The following is a 15,782-nucleotide window of genomic DNA, read 5'->3' on the forward strand; positions in this document are numbered from 1 at the left end:
AAGAGAGAGATAGGAGTATGTGCCTTTGGCTTTGTATGGGCTGTGATATTGGGATTGGTTTGTTCTTATGGGTTGTGGAGTTGAGTTTTTTGCTGAACTCCAGTAGCCTGTGGAGTAGGTATTTGATATCCAGTTATTTTGGGCTCCCGAGTGGCTCTAGCAGGCACTGCGCTGTGCTAGAGGCAGACACCTGGTTCGAATCCAGGCTGTTCACAACCGGCCGTGATTGGGAGTCCCTAGGGCGGTGCACATTGGCCCAGCGTCGTCCGGGTTTGGCGGGGTAGGTCCGTCATTGTAAATAAGAATTTGTTCTTAACTGACATGCCTAGTTAAATAAATAAAAAATCTAAGCTTTCAACTCAGAGTACTAGGAGTACACAGAGCTTAATAGAAGATAAAAAAATATACCAACTGTCATTAATTTCTCTTCTTCTTCACCCACTTAGATCAAAAGCCACAGCTGTGTCGACTCTCTACTGCTGTCTAAGTGTACCCAAAAGTACAGCTCATAAGAAAACAACATGACAAAACAACAAGACACTATTTCATCGTCTGGGTTGTTTTGTGGCCCAACACTCCCCAGGGAGCCAACTCCTTAAAAGAAGGCTGTCTTTTTACTGTGACAGGCTAAGGCCGATGCACTGCCTATTGTAGTCCTCAGACTGGTAATCTAAGGATAAAAGCTTCAGCAGTAACCTCCGGACCATCTGCAGACAATTAGACCCCTGGCAACCGCTGGGTTACGTACAGTAAGCAGGTGCATCCAGAAAGTATTCACAGCCATTGACTCTTTCCATATTTGTTGTGTTACAGCACTGAATATAAAATGGATTAAATTGAGATTTTGTGTCACTGCCCGACACACAATACCCAATAATGTCAAAGTGGATTTTTTAAAAATGTTTAAAAATGATTAAAAAATGAAAAGGTGAAATGTCTTGCAATAATAGTGTTTAACGTGATTTTGAATGAGCTACCTCATCTCTGTACCCCACACATACAATTGTTTGTAAGGTCGCTCAGTTGAGCAGTGAATTTCAACACAGATTCAACCACAAACACCAGGGAGGTTTTTCCGTTGGGGATTATTATAAAGAAGACTTTTGAGCATGGTGAAAGTTATTAATTACACTTTGGGGATGGTGTATTAATACACCCAATCACAACAAAGATACAGGCGTCCTTCCTGACTCAGTTGCAGGAGAGGAGAGGAAACGGCCAGGGTTTCACACATGAGGCCAATGGTGACTTTAAAACAGTTACAGAGTTTAATGGCTGTGATAGGAGAAAACTGAGGATGGATCAACCACAATTGTAGTTACTCCACAATACTAACCTAAATGACAGAGTGAAAAGAAGGAAGCCAGTGCAGAATACATGCATCCCGTTTGCAAGTAATACTGCAAAAAATGTGGCAAAGAAATTAACCTTATGTCCTGTATACAAAGTGTTATGTTTGGGGCAAATCTAACACAACACATCAATGAGTACCAATTTTTCAAGCATGGTGGTGGCTGCATCATGTTATGGGTATGCTTGTCATCGGCAAGGACTAGAAAGTTTAGGATAAAAAGAAACTGAATGGAGCTAAGCACAGGCAAAACCACAGAGGAAACCGTGTTCAGTCTGCTTTCCAACAGACCACTGGGAGACTAATATCCACCTTGCAGCAGGACAATAACCTAAAACACAAGACCAAATATACATAGAGATGCTTACCAAGACGAAATTAGAATAGAATGTTCCTGAGTGGCCTAGTCACGATTTTTACTTTAGATCGGTTTGAAAGTCTATGTCAAGACTTGAAAATGGCTGTCTAGCAATGATTAACAACCAACTTGACAGAGCTTGAAGAATTTTTTTATTAATTTGCAAATATTGTGCAATCCAAGTGTGCAAAGCTCTTAGACTTACCCAGAAAAGACTCCAGCTGTAATCACTGACACAGCAGTTTACAGCAGAGAAAACAATCTCTTCCTGGATCAAGATCCCTGCTGCCAAAATTTGTTTTGTGCATTTGGAAAGAAAGTGTGCACTGCCAGGAAATACCATATACCCTAGTATGGTACAGGAATGGTGTATGAAGATCAATGGATGCCGCCCAACCCTAAGCCCAAAACTCAATTATTGCCTTCTGAAGAAATGTTGAGTTTACAAATGTTTTCAAAATAAAGGGGAAAGGGGCATTTAAAAAATAAACCAGAATGAAATCTCTCCGCACCAGAGGAAATACATTTATACAAACAGCATGGACATCATATACCTAATGGCAGTAAAAAGATTGTGTTCAACACTAAGTCATTTTTAATGAATGAAGAACACTCACTTTCCATGTAGAACTTTTAACAGATGTGGCTAGGGGAGTTAGCATGCAAGTCCATCCCAGCCTAGAGGCCTCGTGGCTGGGCTATGAATTCACTTACCGTGCCTCTGTGGGCGACAGCTCCTTGAGGTCCTCCAGAGTGGGTGCTACGCCCAGTAGCTTCTTGTAAAGGACCAGGGGGAAGTGGAGGTCCACCACGGTGCTGTATAGATGGCCAGCCCACAGATGATCCCTATCAGATTGAACCAGTTGTGCTCTACAAAACACTGGGCCACAAACAGAGAGAGCACAACAAGGAAGTTAGATAGAGAGGCAATGCTTTGTTGGGTGCATAGCAATAGTCTTAAGAGCCGTCCTCTTCTTGTTGCCGTTCCGCGCTGATCAGAAAATACAGGAGAGGTGAAAGCAACAAGATCGAAGCCTACTGAAAGTGTTGTATAACTGTTTATCAGTATTAAGAGAGAAAACACAAGGACTTGAAACTATTGAGATGTACACCTTGTTTACGATGGAAATGTAGGCTGGCATACCCACCAACGTTTTTAAATCCAAACCAAGATGTCATTTCTTTATTATTCAACCACTTCATTCAATAATGTTCACCAACTGGGAAATGTATTATGGGCTACTCAGAATTGTTATTGATTCATTACGCATTTGTGTTTCTGATTTAAAACTACATATGAATAATTACCTATTATGCCTTTCTAACAAAATATTGTTGATGAACCCTACAAACCTATTCTGAGCCTATTCCACTTCATTTTATTGTTACAGCGCCCGTTTTGAGTTCCTCACTTACCTCTGTCAATTGCGAGTGTCAAAGGGTTCATAGCCATTCATAATTTTCCCACGACCCAGGTTGCTATTTGTATACGTGAGTGAACGTTCCGCGATGTCGCCTTGCCTCGCATGGGTGTCCCTATTCCTGGAAAACGCTGACCTACGCCAACTCACTCCGATAGGACGGCTCTCATTACATAAGCGGTTCATATTTCATACAATAAATTATTTCTACCCTCAACAAACCACAACAACAAATATGACCTTTCTGGCCTAGTGGCATGTCCCTTCACACATAGAATGTATCCAACTTACAGCACAATGGCAGGCCACACAGCCAAGCCTGGGTCGGGGGTTAACAAAGGTCATTGAAATACAAACAAAAGGTGTTACAAGACCCGGTTAAAAGCTAAACACTCAGGTAACCAAGACCAACCGTGTCTATTCAGAGCATTTGGAAATATTTTGAAACGTTGTTTGTGACCTTGTTCGGCTTTGAAAACGCATAATGTTGTTTAGATTTAGAAGATAATGAAATTGACCCTTCTGACATGTTGAGGTGGTTAGCTGGCTTCCAGAACATGAGTAGAAGGGATTTGACAACTAATATGACCTTGGTGTTGCTTCATACAATAGATAGGGTCTGTGTCCCAAATGGCATAGAGCACTATATAGGGAATAGGGTGCCAATTAGGATGCAAACAGACAGACTAACATTAGTTTTCTACAAAGAGCCAATTCTAAGATGTCACAGTACCCCATTAACGGTTAGACATGTTTTATTGTCATTACTGTAAAAGAGAATGTGTTCTTACCTGGAGACATAAAAAAAACACTTATTCAATAGACTGCTACACTGTTCGCTTGCAACACTTCCCTTTTTTAGTGTATTCCTCTAGCAACCGTTGCTAAGGTCAGTGAAGGCATTTAATACACTTCTCTTGAATAATGTACTATACTCCAACGCACTTGCAAGAAATATTTAATACTACATCCCTTTTCAAGTACAGTGTTTAATTTATTTAGTATTTTATTTTTTGACACAGTATTATGAGTAACATCAGCACTATATTTAAGCAATAAGGCACCTCGGGGGGTTGTGGTATATGGCCAATATACCACGGCTAAGGGCTGTTCTTAGGCACGACGCAACGCGGAGGTGCCTTATTGCTATTATAAACTGGTTACTAATGTAATTAGAACAGTAAAAAGACATGTTTTGTCATATGTTAGCGGTACAGTGTTGTGCAGTAGAAGCGGTCACACAGGAGGTTGGTGGCACCTTAATTGGGGAGGACGGGCTCGTGGTAATGGCTGGTGAGAAATAGGTGGAATGGTATCAAATACATTAAACACATGGTTTCCATGTGTTTGATGRCATTCCATTTGCTCCGTTCCAGCTATTATTATGAGCCATCCTCCCCTCAGCAGCCTCCACTGAGTGGTACATGACTCACTTTATCAGAGAACCAGAGCAGGTTGGACTGGGTGTACTGGGTGAACATGCCGTACACAGGGTCCATCAGCTCCTTCAACAGCAGTAGGAAGAACTCCTTGGTTACCCCCCCTGCATCCACCGCCTCCTCCCCATCAAATATCACCTAGAGGGGGAGAGAGGGCCTTAGTTCTGTAATTAAAGTGGCACTAACTGTTAAGTTCATGTTTTAAGTATCCCTATACTTCTGTTATTACGGGGCTATCACTCAGTCAAGAGTGCGCCTGCGCAGGGAGTTTGTCGTTCATGGACCTAGCCTTGAGTGTATGGCTACCTTGTAGTGTGTTCATATAGTATTGTAAACTTTGTTAAACTGGAACTTGTCGTTGTGTCATTTCGAGTTAACACTAACTGAGCCCAAATACTCTGTCAATCACTTTCTCATCTTCAAGTGATTATGGCCTTAGTTCTTGTAATTCAAGTGCGCTAACAACAGTGATATGACTTTAGTTCCTGTAATTCAAGTGGCACTAACAACAGTGATATGACCTTAGTTCCTGTATTCAAGTGGCACTAAACCAGTGATATGACCTTAGTTCCTGTAATTCAAGTGGCACTAACAACAGTGATATGACCTTAGTTCTGTTAATTCAAGTGGCACTAACAACAGTGATATGCCCCTTAGTTCCTGTAATTCAAGTGGCACAACAACAGTGATATGGCCTTAGTTCTGTAATTCAAGTGGCACTAACAACAGTGATATAGGCCTTAGTTCCTGTAATTCAAGTGGCACTAACAACAGTGATATGACCTTAGTTCCTGTAATTCAAGTGGCACTAACAACAGTGTATATGACCTTAGTTCCTGTAATTCAAGTGGCACTACAACAGTGTGCAGCTGTTGACAAACAATTGATGATTGGTGGTGTTATCTTATTTCTCTTTGATTACAAGATCTCTCCTAAAAAAAATCTCTCCATGTCTATTTACGACACACTACATGACCTTTGTGACCCTGAGAGGTGCTGAACTCTGACTCTTGAGGGGCTTCTTGAGGTCGACGTCAGAGTAGAGGTGAGCTCTCTCAGCGCGTCGCTCACTAAGTGGTCCCTGCGTACGTGGAGCACCAGGAAGGGGTTCGGCGCAGGAGGGGTTCCAGCGTCAGCAGCATGATGAAACGTTATGCATGTTGGCCCCGCTCACCGCCATCTTGGAAAAGGTCAAGACAGGGGAAACGTACAAAAATATGTCCCACCCCACCTCCAGTGTAGGAGAGATGGAAATTATTATTATTATATATATTATTTTTTTTTTTACATAAAGTGTTTAAAAAAGACAAGTGCAGTTAAATGGTCTCCAAGGGACATGATTCATTCTTACATTGTCTATAAAAACGAGTTATTTTATCACGGCAAATGTCAACATAAATCAGTTTCAAACTTGAGTTAACAGTGGGAAACTTTTATATAATGTGTCCCGTGTGGCTGGGTTGGTAGAGCATGGCACTTGCAATGCCAGGGTTGTGGGTTCGATTCCCACGAGGGACCATTACTGATGAAAATGTATGCACTCACTACTATATTACAGTTCGTTCTTGTACCAGAGCGTCTGTAAAAATGTACATATATATTTTCCAATCCTGGCTGTTACCTGCATCTGTAGCTCAGCGTCAGTTTGCAGCATGGTGGTCTTGGCTTGGGCYTTCAGTATGAACGGGTAGGCACATAAAGTCACTGAGCTCTGAATGSAAGAGAAGAGAAACGTTATCGTTTGAAGAGATGTTATCTATATGCTAAGAGAGACGTGGCATTTACACTCATTTGATTAGAAAACAGCCTGTATACCTGTACTGCTGGTGTTCTCATTTTCTGAAAAACAAAATTATAAATCATCAACTCAGTTCTGTCCAATTTACCCATGAAAACTATATTCTAGAGGATCATAACAGTTTATTCAGATTGACAGCTGATGGCAGGGGCATGGCTGTCTAGCTATACCAGTTTACTGAGACATTGGCCAGAGCAACAAGACACAAAGGTGAAAATATGAGGGTGGGGACAACAAAGTCTCAGTGCTCTTCCTAGAAAGGGCCTACACAGTTCAACAGATTCTACTACACAGTGAGAAAGAGGGAGTGAGAGAGAGATGGAAGAGGTATAGGGGTAGGGGCTAGGGGGCTCGTCTGTGAGAGTAGCATCCCATTGGATTAGAATGTGAATTAGATCATTGGACACACACACACACACACACACACACAAAATTCCACAGGACGACATCATCACAAGAAGAGAGACACAGAGAGACGGAGAGAGAGAGACGTAGAGAGCTCCAGTACTCACAATCTCTGCTTTACTCAGAAACCACTTGAGGTAGTCTTCCTGGATGTCCACCAGGGTGGTGATGTCAGGGATATAGAAGCGGTTGTACTCCACATGCCCGGCCTTCAGGTTAACCTGGACACACCACACAGCACAACAGCCCTGCTCAGAACACACACCCATAATTATGCATATTCTAGATATTTTCCCACAATTCTGTAAACTTGTTTTTTGCATTACGACATTCTTTAAAAAAAGGACACCTCGTGTGTTCCTACCTTTTAAAAAAGGATCCTATTCGCACAGTAGACCTATGTTTAAGGCGGGAATCATAACACCTCTTGAAGTTTCTCCCCAAGCTTTAGTATAAAAACAAACTTGTGAAGTATCTGAGAAACTTTTACGTAAAGAATGACCTAATGAAGTTTCCCATGAGCATTAGCAGGAAACGTTACCTTATGAAGTTTCTCTAGAAGCTTTAGCGTGGCACTGGTGTAGTTTTCTAGGAAGACAGGGACGAGCAGGGCCTTTCCTCCGGTTAACAGGAACACACGATGCTCTTATACATGTCCACCAGCCTGGAGAACACACCGCCGTCCACCAGGCACCACCAGTTATCTGCAGGGATCCAGAATATAACACACCACCAGTTATCTACGGGGATCCAGAATATAACACACCACCAGTTATCTGCAGGGATCCAGAATATAACACACACCAGTTATCTACGGGGATCCAGAATATAACACACCACCAGTTATCTATGGGATCCAGAATATAACACACCACCAGTTATCTACGAGGATACAGAATATAACACACACCAGTTATCTACGGGATCCGGAATATAACACACCACCAGTTATCTACGGGGATCCAGAATATAAACACACCAGTTATCTATGGGATCCAGAATATAACACACCACCAGTTATCTACGGGATCCAGAATATAACACACCACCAGTTATCTACGGGGATCCAGAATATAACACACACACCAGTTATCTACGGGATCCAGAATATAACACACCACCAGTTATCTACGGGGATCAGAATATAACACACCACCAGTTATCTACGGGGATACAGAAAATAACAACACCAGTTATCTAGGGATCCAGAATATAACACACCACCAGTTATCTACGGGATCCAGAATATAACACACCACCAGTTATCTACGGGGATCCAGAATATAACACACCACCAGTTATCTAGGGATCCAGAATATAACACCACACCAGTTATCTACGGGGATCCAGAATATAACACACCACCAGTTTATCTACGGGGATCCAGAATACAACACACCACCAGTTATCTATGGGATCCAGAATATACACACCACCAGTTATCTACGGGGATCCAGAATATAACACACCACCAGTTATCTACGGGGATCCAGAATATAACACACCACCAGTTATCTATGGGATCCAGAATATAAACAACCACATTATCTACGGGGATCCAGAATATAACACACCACCAGTTATCTACGGGGATCCAGAATAAACACACACCACCAGTTATACGGGGATCCAGAATACAACACACCACCAGTTATCTACGGGGATCCAGAATACAACACACCACCAGTTATCTACGGGGATCCAGAATATAACACACCACCAGTTATCTACGGGATCCAGAATATAACACACCACCAGTTATCTACGGGATCCAGAATATAACACACACCAGTTATCTACGGGGATACAGAATATTACACACCACCAGTTATCTGCGGGGATCCAGAATATAACACCCACAGTTATCTATGGGATCCAGAATATAACACACCACCAGTTATCTATGGGATCCGAATATAACACACCACCAGTTATCTATGGATACAGAATACAACACACCACCAGTTATCTGCGGGGATCCAGAATATAACACACCACCAGTTATCTATGGGATCCAGAATATAACACACCACCAGTTATCTACGGGGATCCAGAATATAACACACCACCAGTTATCTACGGGATCCAGAATATAACACACCACCAGTTATCTACGGGGATCCAGAATATAACACACCACCAGTTATCTACGGGGATCCAGAATATAACACACCACCAGTTATCTGCGGGATCCAGAATATAACACACCACCAGTTATCTATGGGATACAGAATATAACACACCACCAGTTATCTATGGGAAAACACCACCAGTTATCTACGGGGATCCAGAATATACAACACCACCAGTTATCTACGGGGATCCAGAATATAACACACCACCAGTTATCTGCGGGGATCCAGAATATAACACACCACCAGTTATCTACGGGGATCCAGAATATCAACACACCACCAGTTATCTACGGGGATCCAGAATACACACACCACCAGTTATCTGCGGGATCCAGAATATAACACACCACCAGTTGTCTATGGATCCAGAATATAACACACCACCAGTTATCTACGGGGATCCAGAATATAACACACCACCACCGTTATCTACGGGGATCCAGAATATAACACACCACCAGTTATCTATGGGATCCAGAATATAACACACCACCAGTTTATCTACGGGATACAGAATATAACACACACCAGTTATCTGCGGGATCCAGAATATAACACACCACCAGTTATCTATGGGATCCAGAATATAACACACCACCAGTTATCTATGGGATCCAGAATATACACACCACCACGTTATCTACGGGGATCCGAAAACAAGACAACACATCACATTCCAGCATCTTTTAAAGGGAACCTGCAATGACATTGTATATTTAAAAGTATGGCAGAAGTGCCATGTGATGCACTGTACACATGAAGTGTATACCATTATGACGGTTGAATAACTGCCATTTTCCTGGGACTGACTGTGCAGTACGGAGAAAGAGTATTTGTGGTAGACTGAGGTGTACAGGGTATACAGTATCAAACACTGTTCAGCACATTTGTGTGCATGAGGGTATTTGTCTGTGCCTCCGTGTATGTGCATATTTGTGTCAAATCAAATGTAATTGTCAAATGCTTCATAACAGAGGTGTGGACTAACAGTGAAATGCCTACTTATGGCCTTTCCCAACACGCAGAGAGAAAATAAAATAAATAATAGAAAGATTACAACACAAGGAGTAAATCTACAATGAGTAACGATAACTTGGCTATAACACACAGGGTACCAGTACCGAGTCCATGTGCAGGGATACAAGATAATTGAGGTAGATATGTACATATAGGTAGGGGTAAAGTGACTAGGCCACAGGATAGATAATAAACAGTAGCAGCAGGTTATGTGATGAGTCAAAAAACTTGTGCAAAGGAGGATCAATGCAGATAGTCCAGGTAGCTATTGATTACTATTTAACTATTTACGGTCTTATGGCTTGGGGGTAGAAGCTGTTCAGGTTCCTGTTGGTACCACTTGCTGTGTGGTAGCAGAGAGAACATGCTATGACTTGGGTGGCTGGAGTCTTTGACAATTTTTAGGGCCTTTCCTGACACCACCTGGTATAGAGGTCCTGAATGGCAGGGACTCGGCCCCAGTGATGTACTGGGATGTACGCACTACCCTCTGTAGCGCCTTGCGGCTGGATGCCAAGCAGTTGCCATACCAGGCGGTGATGCAGCTCATCAAGATGCTCTCAATGGTGCAGCTCTAAAAACTTTAAGAATCGGGACCCATGCCAAATCTTTTCAGCCTCCTGAGGGGGAAGAGGTGTTGTCGTGCCCCCAGACGACTGTGTGTGTGTGTGTGTGGACCATGATAGAGCCTTAGTGATGTAGACACAGAGGAACTTGAAGCTCTCGACTTGCTCCACTACAGCCTGTCGATGTGTGTTGCGTGCGCACGTATGGGTGTCTGTGTCGTGCGCACGTATGGGTGTCTGTGTGCGTGCGCACGTTGGGTGTCTGTGTGCGTGCAATGTACATAGTACATTAACATGTGATTGTGCATTGTTGTGTGCTGAAATGCAACTATGTTCCCCCCCTACCAAGCACTTTGCTGGGGTTGGCATCCAGGCGGAGTATGGCCATGGCTAGGGGATGGTGAGGGTGATGAGTTCTTGGAGTCGTGCAGGGCGGGACACTCCGACAGGATCAGGTAGATCCTCATGGCCTAAACGTCAGGGGGAGAGCAGGGCAGCTGGGGATCAGCAGGCTCTCAAAACTCTTCGTGCCTGGCAGGACAGAGACACATGGATGGAGGGAGAGAGACGGATACATCCATTTAAAATCATCCATCAAATAATCACCTAACAGCTGTCCATACAACCGGTTAATTGTACATCACAATGCTTTGTATTTTCATTTGCTAATGGAGATGCAACTAAATGAGTATATTATGATATGAGTTAAGTAGAGTACCTAAAGTTTTATACATTTAACACTATAACTGACCGATGGCGAAGAATGGGAGATACTTGATATTGATTAAGAAATGCATTTCAACTTGCAATACTGACCAACACGCTACAATATATTTATATTTTTTAAATGTCGGAACAAGGATAGCTTTTTTACAAAATCTAAAGGATTAGCTGGACTCGACAAAAGGACAAAAACATCACAGGAAAATGTTTTGGGAGAGGCCTCCTGTGGTTGGCTGGTTGCTAATGCTGCCTGATCTTCATAGAACACAATAAATCAAGTTAGGTTGAGAAGCCCCAAAATCAATTTATGGGTGCTAGGCCTGACCTCTCCGTCCAGCCCCATTCTGCGTGAAACCATCAAAACCCCGCTCCCCCCTCCCTCCAAAAAAATCGAATTTCTCGGTTTGGAGTGGTGTGTGGTTTGAAAGGGGGGGGGGGTGTCTCCTCCTCTAGCTAGCTCTGAACCTCATGACCTCAGTCCAGTAGGCATTCTGCGTGAAACCATCAAAACCCAGCAGAGTATGTGTTGATCTTACTGAGATGATGTGTAATGTGTGCKGTACCATTTCAGAAGTCAACGGGGGACATAGTTCATATGTGGCATGGGAATTCAATGCCGTGGCCTATGATACTCTCCAGCCATCAAAACAAAGCGTAGGGGGCGGTGTACCCTGAACACCCCTATTTTACTCTACTACATAGCTCTGTCCAAAGTGCTGCTGGCTAGGTCTAACAGACGCCGTACACTCCTAGAAAAAAAAAAGTGCCATCTAGAACCTTAAAGGATTCTTCGGCTGTCCCCATAGGATAACCCTTTGAAGAACCCTTTTGGGTTCCAAAAAGGGTTCTACCTGGAATCCAAAAAGGGTTCTACCTGGAACCAAAAAGGGTTCTACCTGGAACCAAAAAGGGTTATCCTATGGGACAGCTGAAAAACCCTTTTGGAACCCTTTTTTCTAAGCGTGTACCGGTCAAAGGGTGTTCCAAAACCAGACAAATCAAATGTTATTGCTCACATACACATGGCTAGCAGATGTTAATGCGAGTGTAGCGAAATGCTTGTGCTTCTAGTTCCGACAAGATATGGACCATATATTAAGTCTAGTCAGTATTTAAGCCCATTCCAAACCACATTCACTGCTTTATCTTGTGACCTCTGCCAGGGGTGTTGTGTGTGTGAGAGAGAGAAACACCACAAGCCCAGAAAACTCAAAGCATGAAGGACAGCGACTATTTACAGACAACCTCCAGATAATGAAAAAAATTATAATAATTCAGCCATAATAAACCAGATTTGGCTTTGTGTGACTGTTTGGTAAACAGAGACTCCGACCGGAACGATAAGCACTAACAAGTAGAGAGGCGTTATGCTAGCTAGGGAACAGTGCTTCTGTACCCACCGGAATCAGGCAGCTTTGTGGCATGCTGTGTGTGTGTGTTTCATACTCTAAGATCCAAATTGAGCCAATTAGTTTTAGGAACACCGTGCAGCCGTTCTTGGGCGGCCCACATGATGCCATCACAAATGAGTGACCTCCACAAACAATAACAGATGTGAGATTGGGAACATAACATACTACCAGCAACACATAGTCAGTCTCTCTCCCTCTCGGTTGAGCTAATGGCTTAACCTGCCAGTGTTTTATATAACTGTTAAATCCAGTAGTTTTAGGACAGGCTGCTTTAGCAGGAGGGCAGGACATACAGTAAGGTGCTTATTGCTTCTCGAGTCTAGAGGACACCATTACGCTGATGGGCTCGGAACTAGGGTCGTTCCCATGAAGTGATAGGCATCTGGCGGAGAATCAGCAACAAATGGCCACCCTCCCTCATACACGCCATCTGCGCTTTATCTCCGCACGGATCTCTAATGGAATGCCGTGTGTCTGTACAGTGTGTCTAGATAGGAGTATTTCCCTGGAGTCTCTTCCCCTAAGGTCAGCAGTTCTGAATTGTAGGCACATGCTGGGAATGAGTGTTGGTTGGACAAGGACATGATTTTGTCCTCTGTGAACGCTCTGCCTTTTCCCACAAGACATAAGAGAGAGATACCGGGTGTGACTCAATACTCATGGCTTCCTTTCCTGGTCTCCTTCCAAACAGGTGAAAGAACTGGATAGGCTGTCGATCAATGCTCACCTCTCATCCAGGAAGCTGGCGTTCCAACAGGCGGTGGAAGACAGCAGGAGAATGACGTCACTAAAAGCAGAGGGAGACCAAACTAAATGCAGGAAATTATATCAATAATTGAAACAAGATCAAACGTATACCAGTCTTCAGAGTGGTATAGAGCTTCAGCTGCTGAAGCCAAAAAGGGTCACCACAGGATCATCGTCCTGCTAAAAGAAGTCATTCTCTGCATAGGAAACATAAACAATTGTTCACAAAAACATATTTTCAAGACAAATCGAATCCCCAAATAACTCACTGTTACTTGGTGATAGTGGAATCTGTGTTGTCTAGGAGTTTCATCCTCCACGTATTCAAACTGCATCATTTATCAAAGAGATGCTTCTACTGATGTTAGGACGCGGAAGTCTTCAGGAGCGGTGGAACTCTGTAGAGGAGAGAAGGGGGTCAGGGGGGAGTCAAGGTAACGTAGCACATCAGCTAGTCGGCTACATTTAGCAACGTTATTCTCGATAGCGCTTCCACTGTAGACATTACAAGGCTATCCAGAGACGTGTGTTTTGGGTTCATTCCCTTTCCTACTTGCAGATAAAATAAATACTCTGAGAGGTCCAAGTACATTGTAGTGGGAGTATCTATCTGTGTGTTGGTGTTATCAAGTCACATTCCTGGCAATCAACAGGAGGATATCCGTTGAAGACAGATGTAGCCTACTTGGGGTGCATCACAGTAATATCTCATTCACTACTTCCCACAAATCTAAAAGCATTGGATTGGTGGAGGATCGGCTAGAGGGAGTTTCCACCATATTTATTATACCAGTCTTTTCTTCGAACCAGTGAAGGGAAGTGAACAGGTGCACATTCTGGGAGGTAGGACAAATAATTGGGACACAGCCTTGGTCTTAGATCTCTCTGTCCAGAGCAGAGACCATCCAGACATTCCAGCTGGTCAATAACTGGAGCAACAGCTCCACCTAATGGCAGAAAACTAGAACTGGCTCACTTAATGAAAACACATTAGCATCCTTCCTCACTACTAGGTCTATAGCAGAGCTCTCTTAACCATGTTCCTGAAGAGCTACCGTCCTGTAGGTTTTTACTAAAACCCTAATCTAGTGCACTGATTCTAATAATGAAATGGTTGACAAGCTGAACCAGGTTAGTTACAACTGGGGTTGGATAAACAACCTAAAGGAGGGTAGCTCTCCAGGAACAGGGCGGAGACCCTGGTCTAAAGCATATTCTTCCCATCCCTGTATAAGAAAATTGAATGTCTTTCAATTCAATGTCTGGGCCTGTACTCATTAAAGCGAGACTGATCTAGGATCAGGGCCCCCCTGTGCATGTGATCTTATTCATTATGATCTAAAAGGTAAACTGATCCTAGATCACTCCAATTCTGAGATGCTTTATGAATACGGTCCCTGTACTATTACATCAGTTAATGACCAAAAGCTGAGAAACGATTATGTGAAGTCCTTTACCTTTTCATCTGAGTACAATAGGAAGTTATGGTCCCCTCCACAGTTGATTTTTGTAATGGCATAATGATCTGGCCCTAGAAAGAGGAAAGGAGAGGGAAGAGTTACTGACTGTTGGTTTAAAAATGGCTAGCTCAACAGCATTGTGGTGACTTACGGGAACAGTTTATGCTTATAAGAAATAGCTCCTGAGTGAAGTTTCCCTTGGAGAATCTAGGATCAGCTCCCTTCCCTCCCAATACTAATCTTAACTATTAGTGGGGAAAAAATGCTAATCCAAGATCAGTGTCTAGATGCATCTTCACCCTACACAAGCACTTTCCAAACTCCAAAAGGTGCATGTTTTTTTTTTCTCTAGTACACAGCTGATTCAAAAACCAAAGCTGATGACGAGTTGATTATTTGAACCAGCTGTGTAGTGCTAGGGCAAAAAACGAAATGTGAACCCCCTGGGTTCCCCAGTTTGGAAACGCTGCCCTACACGAGAAGCTCCCTAGATTTTGATTTAGTCCACTAGATGGCAGGAAAGCAATACAAGCTAAGCAATCCGCCTCAAAGACCATCAATCAGTGTGTTAAACACTGAGAATCCTGTTTCATAGACCTCGACTCACTCACAACCTAATACAGTTCACTCTAGAAACATCCGTGTTGCTGAAAAATGTCAAACATTTTACCACATGGGGATATTTTGATACTATTTCATTCTTTGAACATTGAATTTATCCCATTCATAGACTTTTAATACGCATGGTTAATATACGTATTATAGTGACTAGTGATCTTCTCCCTACAGTCATAGTTTTATATACAGTACATTAATGAGTCACTGAAAAGCTGTGGATGTATCTGAACAAGTCCTTGCACTCGTGTGCCTGTTCCTTTTAACGTCCTAGTATGCGTTCTCTTGTCTATTCTGACTTGCTCCTACAACAGGCGGACATCTTTTCCGTCACG

The 15,782-nt window shown here is 43.0% G+C and overlaps 1 pseudogene; it reads right to left on the reverse strand.

Annotated features, from left to right (window-relative positions):
• Window positions 1-1,844: 1,844 nt before the first annotated feature.
• Window positions 1,845-15,782, reverse strand: part of LOC112076746 (probable E3 ubiquitin-protein ligase HERC3) — a 24,639-nt pseudogene continuing 10,701 nt past the window's right edge.

The sequence above is a fragment of the Salvelinus sp. IW2-2015 genome, unplaced genomic scaffold, assembly GCF_002910315.2.
Source record: "Salvelinus sp. IW2-2015 unplaced genomic scaffold, ASM291031v2 Un_scaffold3979, whole genome shotgun sequence".
In the NCBI taxonomy this organism is placed as follows: Eukaryota; Metazoa; Chordata; class Actinopteri; order Salmoniformes; family Salmonidae; genus Salvelinus; species Salvelinus sp. IW2-2015.